This window comes from Equus asinus, chromosome 20 (assembly GCF_041296235.1).
Source record: "Equus asinus isolate D_3611 breed Donkey chromosome 20, EquAss-T2T_v2, whole genome shotgun sequence".
In the NCBI taxonomy this organism is placed as follows: Eukaryota; Metazoa; Chordata; class Mammalia; order Perissodactyla; family Equidae; genus Equus; species Equus asinus.
In genome coordinates, this window is record NC_091809.1 from 84,180,024 (window position 1) to 84,188,584 (window position 8,561).

The 8,561-nt window shown below is 42.0% G+C and overlaps 1 protein-coding gene across 1 annotated transcript in view; it reads right to left on the minus strand.

The window, feature by feature from the left end:
- MRPL48 (mitochondrial ribosomal protein L48) overlaps positions 1–8,329 on the minus strand; it is a 47,411-nt gene extending 39,082 nt beyond the window's left edge. Inside the window, exon 1 of the mRNA XM_070490726.1 lies at positions 8,211–8,329. The gene's annotated coding sequence lies outside the window, so the exon portion shown is untranslated. The remainder of the gene's footprint in view (positions 1–8,210) is intronic.
- Between the last annotated feature and the right edge of the window lie 232 nt (positions 8,330–8,561).

Below are 8,561 nucleotides of genomic sequence, written 5' to 3' on the forward strand. Positions count from 1 at the left end.
TAGATGATAAATACTAAATGTCCTTAAGGTCCCATAACATAAAGAGAAAATCCTGTCCACTATGGGTAACAATTTCAATTGTTGCAACATATATGTGTTAGAGGCTATTATGCAGAAACAAGGAAAAGTCTGAGAAGCTATCACAGACAAGAGGAGCCTAAGGAGACAAGACGTCTAAACATAATATAACATCCTGGAGGGGATCTTATAACAGAAAAGGGACATTACATTAAAAAAATGAAAGAAATATGAATAAAGTTTGGACTTTAATAATAATATATCAATATCAGTTCATTATTACGAAAAAATGCACCATATTAATGTAAGATAATAAGAGGACATATGGGAATTCTTTGTGCTATCTTTGCAACTCTCTTGTAATTCTAAAACTATTCTAAAATAGTTTTTTTTTTAAAGATTTTATTTTTTCCTTTTTCTCCCCAAAGCCCCCCAGTACATAGTTGTATATTCTTCGATGTGGGTCCTTCTAGTTGTGGCATGTGGGACGCCGCCCCAGCATGGTCTGATGAGCAGTGTCATGTCCGCGCCCAGGATTCTAACCAACGAAACACTGGGCCGCCTGCAGCGGAGCGCGCGAACCCAACCGCTCGGCCACGGGGCCAGCCCCTAAAATAGTTTATTTTTAAAAAGCCTTTTATGTGCCAGCTACTGTGCTGAATATTAAAGGAAATATAAAAACAAAATGTAACAACATGGATAAACTTTGAAAACATTATGCTAAGTGAAAGAAGCCAGTCACAAAGGGCCAAATATTGTATGACTCCATTTATATGAAATACCCAGACTAGGCAAATCTATAGAGAAAGAAAGTAGATTAGTGGTTGCCTAGGGCTGGAGGGTCTGGGGAGCTGGGGATGATAGCTAAGGGATATGGGGTTTCTTTTTGGGGTGATGAAAATGTTCTAAAATTGATTGTAGTGATGGTTGCACAACTATGAACATATTAAAAGCCACTGAATAGTACACTTTAAATGGGTGAATTGTACAGTATATGAATTGTATCTCAATAAAGCTATTAAAAAATGTAAGCACAATCCCTGTCTTACAGGAGTTTGAATGGCTGGAGATATGAACATATATTTGCATTAAACAGCTGAGCAATACAGCAAGTATTATAAGATTAAGTCGGGGCTGGCCCTGTGGCCGAGTGGTTAAGTTCTCACACTCCGCTTCAGCGGCCCGGGGTTTCGCCAGTTCAAATCCTGGGCACGGACATGGCACCGCTCATCAGGCCACGCTGAGTCAGCATCCCACATGCCACAACTAGAAAGACCCACAACTAAAAAATAGATATACAACTATGTACCAGGGGGCTTTGGAGAGAAAGGAAAAATAAAATCTTTAAAAAAAAAAAAGATTAAGTCAAAATAGGCAGTATGAACAACAAGCACCTCTGGCAGGAAAGCCAGGTGGAGATGGCCAGCAGGAGAAGGTTTGAGCTTTTAGGGTGTAGTGACATTGCTGAGAATCTGCTCAGTCATGAACCTTCTCCCCAGACAAATACATATCGGCATGGATATCCAAAAGTTTACATACTACTTCAAGAGATTCACTGAAACTCTTAACATCACCCACAGACTACTATACTAAACCAAGAGGTCCTCAGGGGCAAGGGCCATGTCATATTCCTCTCAGGCACATTGTAGACGTTGTCAATCAAAGTTTGTTTTGATGAACAAATAAATGATTAGAAAGAAGTAAATTAGTGATAATCATTGTTACCATTTATTACCACCAACATCTATTTTGTTCAGTAACCTACCATGTGTTTAAATCATAATTCCCTTACAGGATAAGTATTATTATCCCATTTTACAGTTGAGGAAACTGAGATTAAGTAACTTACCCAAAGTCAAACAGCTACTATAAGAACTAGTATAGGATCTTAGGTTTCTCTCTAAACCCATAATTTCCCCACTATTTTACACCCTCTCTCACATAAATGAATGTGTTAATGTTTAGGAAATCAAGGGGAAAAATGATCAAATTTAGGAAAAGTCTCCCAGAGAATGTGACGTCATGAAGATTTGGAAGGATATGAATGGAAAGAAGGAAGGGCAAAGTGCATAGACGATTCTAAAAATCACAATTAAAGCAGATACTAATATAATAGACTTTGTAAAGTATGTGTGCAATACGCTTAACCTAACATTGGCCAGCATAAAAGACAGAATAGGCAACTGGGAGCGCTGGGAGACAGGAGCTCCGGGCAGCTCCCTCCATCACTGGCCACCATACCTTGCCTAGTAATTCTCCTTTCTGGAGTTAGAGCAGATGACTCAAAGGTCCCTCTAGGCCCAAGATCTATCAACCAAGACAAACAGAATAGAAATCAGAGTGAACAGAATGTATTCTTAAATGGGTCACTTCATACAGAAGAGGTATGGATGGGAAGAAAAATCTAGACGAGACTGATTTTTCCTCACTTTAATTGTTCCGATTTCTGAGGCTCTACAACAGCTAGGAATTTAATTATCTAAAACCGAGGCTTAAGGCTTGGCAACTTTCTGGAAGACATTCAAATTGTGGTGCGAACTCTCCCTCTCAGCTCTGGGAAACGTGCTTCCTCTCCCCTGCAATGCTCGGCGTTATTTAGCAGGACAAAAGTAATCTATTTTGGGACTGTATCCACAAATACCCCCTCCCCACAGTCAGCAAATGAGGAGCAGCTCCAGCTCTGGTGCAAATGAAAGAGGAGGGCTGTGATGCTAGTGAATGAATGAATGAGGACACAGCTGCTGCAGTGGATTACAAAAATACTTGTCCCACGAGCTAGGCAGCCAGGAATTGAGAAAGGCCTGAATAGCAACCTAACAACTGAAGTCACAGGGCAAAATCTATAGTGTGTGAGGAGTTTCGGACACCAAGGCCCTAGGGTGGGTGGTGACAGCAGTGAGTCAGGGGCCCGTGAGACAAACAACTGAGAGCTGTTTTATGAATACTAACAGAACATATTTGTATATTAACAAATATTACTTAAAATAGCATTGTTATTATCACTTATTGAGTACATCCTTTGTGCTAAGCACTTTACATGTACTATTTCAATTAATATTTACACCAGTCCTCTGACTGAAACATTACTGAGATAATTGCCGCCATTGTATAGAGGAAAAAACACCGGCTTAGGTAAATTGCCCAGTTGGTAAGAGGTGCCAGGAATTCAAAGCCAAGTCTGACTGAACTCAAAGGCCATCTTTTCCATTCTGCCACACTGCCTTGCAAAAGAGTAATACCAATTTATATTAGTGAAACTCATATGGTAATAAAAATAGCCTTAATAATCGTACCTTTCTTGAACACCTGCTATATGCCAAACATCATTTCCTTCAATCTACAACCGTTCTGTGTGGTAGATATTTCTACCTCCATTTACTGTGAGGAAACCAAAGCACAGATGGGTGAATTAATATGTCCAATGCACAGAGCTAATAAGTGGTGTTCTAGCTGACCTTTTCCTAAGTTTTTTCAAAATTGCTTTTGTTTGTAGTTTTTCCTTTGGCCATTCTCTCCTAAATATATTGAATAGGTTGACTGTCAAAGTCTGTCTTTGCACGGAGTCTTTACAGCAGTTAGGAGCCCAGGTTATAGGTTCACACAGACCTGGGTTTGACTATCAGCACTTCTATTTTACTAGCTGTATGATCTCTGGCAAACCACTGAAGAAATACTTGGCCTCACATTCAGTATGATTTCATTTATAAGAAATGGCCACAGCAGACAAATCCATAGAGACAGAAAGTAGCTAAGTGGTTATCAGGGGATGAGCAGAGTAGGGAATGACGAGTGACTGCTTATCGGGTGCAGGGTTTCTTTTTGGAGTGATGAAAAAGTTCTGGAATTAGATAGTTGTGATGGCTGAACAACTTTGTGAATAAACTAAAAACCACTGCACTGTCCACTATCGAGGGGTGAATGTTATGGTATATGAATTATATCTCAATTTTTTAAAAAAGAAGTGAAAGAAATATCTGGCTTCACACTATAAGTGCTGGATGGCACTTCCAGGCCACTGCTGAGCTCTGTTAAGCCCAATTCCCTAACTTCCTCCAGGACTAAATTCAGCTAGGTTTCTTTGTGTTTTTGGTGAAGAAGATTGTCCCTTAGCCAACGTCTGTGCCAGTCTTCCTCCACTTTGTTTGTGGGATGCCGCCACATAATGGCTTGATGAGTGGCGTAGGTCCATACCCAGGATCCAAACCCACAAACCCTGGGCCGCAGAAGCAGAGAGTGCAAACTTAACCACTACACTGGTGCCTAAATTCAGTTTTAAAATACCTCTGGTTACCTGAAATGTAAATCCAATGCCTGACCATCTCCCCAGCTCTCATCCCCATACTTCTCTACACACTCTCTCTCGATCCAAGCCCCACTGCTTCTCTCCCTCCCAACTTCCTCTGGGCCCTCTGGAACTCTGAGCGTGTTCTCATTTCAGAGCCTTTGCACATGCTCTCACTGTTCAAATTCTATCATTCTTCTTTTCTTTTGAGGAAGATTAGCCCTGAGCTAACTGCTACCAATCCTCCTCTTTTTGCTGAGGAAGACTGGCCCTGAGCTAACATCTGTGCCCATCTTCCCCTACTTTATATGTGGGACACCTACCACAGCATGGCTTGCTGAGTGGGATCTGAACCGGTGAACCCCAGGTCACCAAAGCCGAACGTGCGCACTTAACTGCTGCACCACCAGGATGGACCCTAAATTCTATCATTCTTTTAGTCATGGAACATCCTCAAGAAAACTTTCTGACTGCTCAGACTTATTTGGATCCTACTTTATACACTCATATAGCACCCAGAATCTTTCTTTTGTGGCATTTACCACAATTAGTTAACTATTTATATGTTTAATTCATCTGTCTCTTTTGCTAGGAATATGATCTCCATGAAGACAGGAAACTGCTACATTTCAGCATCTAGCATACTCCCTGGCACAGAGAAGCAGCTCAATAAATACTTGCTGATTGAATTAATAAACCCTTCCAAACCTCACTTCCTTATCCCTAAAGACGTTATAAAAAACTTACCTCACAGAGTTGTTGATCTGATTAAATTAGATAAGATATGAAAAGGGCTTAGCAAGTGCAAGGAACATTGTTAATGGTCAAATTGGTAGGAGTGATGATAACGGGGGTGATTGTTCAGCTCCTCATTTACTAAACGATATGTACTTTAGTGTGTGACAGGTGCCGAAGATAAAACCACAAACAACATAGAAAAATGTCCCTGTGCTTCAGAATTTACAGTCTCACAGTAACCAGGAAACAGCCAACTTCTTGACCATTTTCCTGGGCTTTTGGACTCCCTACCTTTCTAGGCACCCTGAAATTTGTCTGCTCCAAATTTCATATCTTCTTATGTTCTCCTAATTCATGTCTCTTAGCTTGTCATTTGCTTCAATCCTCGCTGCTATTTGTTCATATGAACTCTGCTCCATATGAGACCAATCCCCAAGGTTGCTCCTTCTGGGCTGGGGAGACTCAATCTGGCACACATTTTGTGATCACCACCCCTCCCCTAACCATATCCTTCTGGTTCAGGAGTATGGTAATCCTGAGAGATGAACGGTAACCTCAGGGTGAGTGACATCCAGACCTGAGCTTGACACTCCAGGCCCATCCATTTTCTGTGCAAAGTAACTGAGCAGGTGAGCCACCCATTCCCTGGTGCATTCTGACTTCCACAGACACGATCCTGCCACCTTAAACAATCAATACGTTTTCTGGGGGTCTTGGGAATATCAGCATTAGTGTCCTAATTGGATCTACCCTGCTCTACCACTTCTGTTGACCAAAAGATGTGTGTGATTCCACCCAGTTTTATTCCAGTAAAGCTGGCTTTCTCACTCATCTAAAATTTGAGATGACTATAAGCTAAAAACTTCTTAGGGTCCCAAGGAAAGAGCAATGAGCTAAGAGTTTGAAGTTCTAGTCCCAGCTCCACCATGTACTTACCATGTAATGTCAACATTTGTTCATTTACTTATTCATTCAATATTTATCAGGTACCTACTTTAGGCCAAGCACACTGTAGGCTGGGCACATACAGACATGAAGAAAATACAGTTGACTACCCTCAGATCTTTCTAGTGAGGAAAGCAGATGTACAAATTATTTATTACATTGCAATGTGAGATCAGTATAATGGGCTGAATAGATCACAAAGAAGAGAAGGACTGACATCTAGGAAGGTCAAGGAAAGTTTTCATTCCTCATTTCACAGATGAAGAAAACCTAGATTTTATCAAATTAGGGAGATGTGAAATACTCAGAAACGGAAAGGCAGTGGGGTCTTAGGAGGGGTAGAAAATCTAGGCTCCAGTCTCAGTATTAAGCACTTAAGAGGTAGGCAAGGCATTCATTCATTCAGGCATTCAGTAGAACATTTGAGAACCTATTATGTATCAGACATTGTGCCAGTAGCTTCCATTTCCTCATCTGTTGTGCCTGCCAGGATTATCTCATAATATTGTGAAGATCAAATGAAATTATGCAAATGAAAGTAGTTTATTAACTGTAGAATAATATCAATATATCTACTTGTATAGTCTTTCACACCTTACAAAGTACTCTTACTTCCATTATCTTCCATAATCTTTACAACAACTCCATATGGTGGGCATCATCATCTGCATTTTACAGATATGAAACTGAAGCACAAAGAGGTCAAATACCCCACCTAAGGTCGTATAGCTAGCAAGAGATAGAACCCAGGTCTGATGCAAATGCCATGTTTTTTCCTTATAAGTGTAAAATATTAACTAACACTTCCAGACAGGCTGACACAAGGATGGTCACAAGACTGCATATGATTAGGTGCCAAAAGATAATACCAGCTAGGAGTCCAGAAAATAAACAGGCACTTTAGACAGAGTGGTCAGAAAGGTTTTATGGAAAAGATGAGAACTGAGCTGTGTCTTGAAGATGGAGCACTGGAATAGGTGATGAGAAGGGTGAGGGCACTCCAAGTGAGAAGTCTCCACAGATGAAGGATCAGGAATTCAGTCTTTGTCAAGTCAAGAAGAGACTCTGGCCAAAGCCGTAGGGCAGAAAGGAAGAGTAAAGTCAGCAACAAAGGAGTCTGAAAGGGAACAGTGCCATCAGACTTGTAGGGCCCTCTCTGCCCTTGTATGTTTAGGTGACGGACTATTGACAGACTTCCATAGGTTCTCCTGGAGTATACAATGTGGAAAACAGTATTCCTTGAAATATGATCCCTCTCATTCAGCACTCCTCAGAATCAGGGCAAAGAGAGCAGGAGAGTGGAGTCATGGATCAATCTGACCATCTTTAACAATGGAATTTCAGAACTTTGATTTTTTTTTTCTAGTATCATTTCACCAGATCTAGCCAAATTCTCACAATTTGGCTACGATGAACAACAGTGAGTTATTTCATAAAGGATGAAGTGAGGTTGGGTCCTTAAAGAAACACATCTAGAGACAGTTGGGGTTGCCCCAAGGTAAATACTAGTAGGTCCATGAGCAGCAATGATCATGCTGATCTATGCAGCATGGAGACATAGTCTGTACAATTAATGCCTAAAATAAAATTTTAACATAAACTGCTAAAAATAAGATTATTCTAAGTAGCATGATACAACCGGAAGAGCATAACTGAAATCAGTTAACTCTGTTCAGAGGACAAGGGAAGGCCAAAGAACGCATTTATGGTGGTTCACACGGTTTTACTGTGGTTACTTAAGCTTCTGTAAGTAAATATGTAGTTTATTATTACCCTTCCTTTATCGTCAAGCAGCCTCCCAGCCCAATCAGTTCAGCAAGTCAAAATGGTTTTCTTCGAAGAAATTCCGTAAGTTAATGACAATGCAAAAATGAAATGACCTACTCAAGGTCATTCAAGTTATCTGGACCCATCCTGGCCTCGTGATTCTCATTGTGGCTCCGTTCTCTTTCCAGGCCAAAGGGCGGCGAGAGAAGCGAGCGCAGGGGGCGTGGCGCGCGGGTCAGCGCGAGCGAGGACGCCCGGCGCGGAGAGGAGGGAGCGCCTTTGACTACAAGGCGCCGCGTGTGCTGCCGGGAAGAGCCGTGTTCTCGCCAGTGTCTCATACCCGGATGTCCGCAGAGGCGGCAATAGCCGCGCGGCCGCCTTCCACCTTTGCGCGGCCGCCTTCCACCTTTGCGCTCCCCACCACGTCCCCCGCGCCCAGCGTGAGTGGGACCTACGTTACCTTTCCTAGAGCTCCGTTCATCATTTTGCTGCAGTCTGTAATTGTGGAAGCTGAGGACTGGCCCAAGCAGCTGCGATCCCTGGGCGTCTGAAAACACTGACGGAACGGCCTCGATCGCGTCCAGTAATGATATCCGACCGAGACTCACTCAACTCCCGCAGCATCTTGGTTCCGGCAGCTTCTAAGGCTGTCTAGAAATGCCCCCAGACTCCGCCCTCACTACAGCTCAAGTGTCACCTTCACTGCTGTTTCTCCAGGCAGAATTAATTGCCATCTCTTTGTTGCCCCAATACTTTGCACATAATTCTGCCATTTCATCGATCATATCATGTATTATTTGTTACTCTTTCC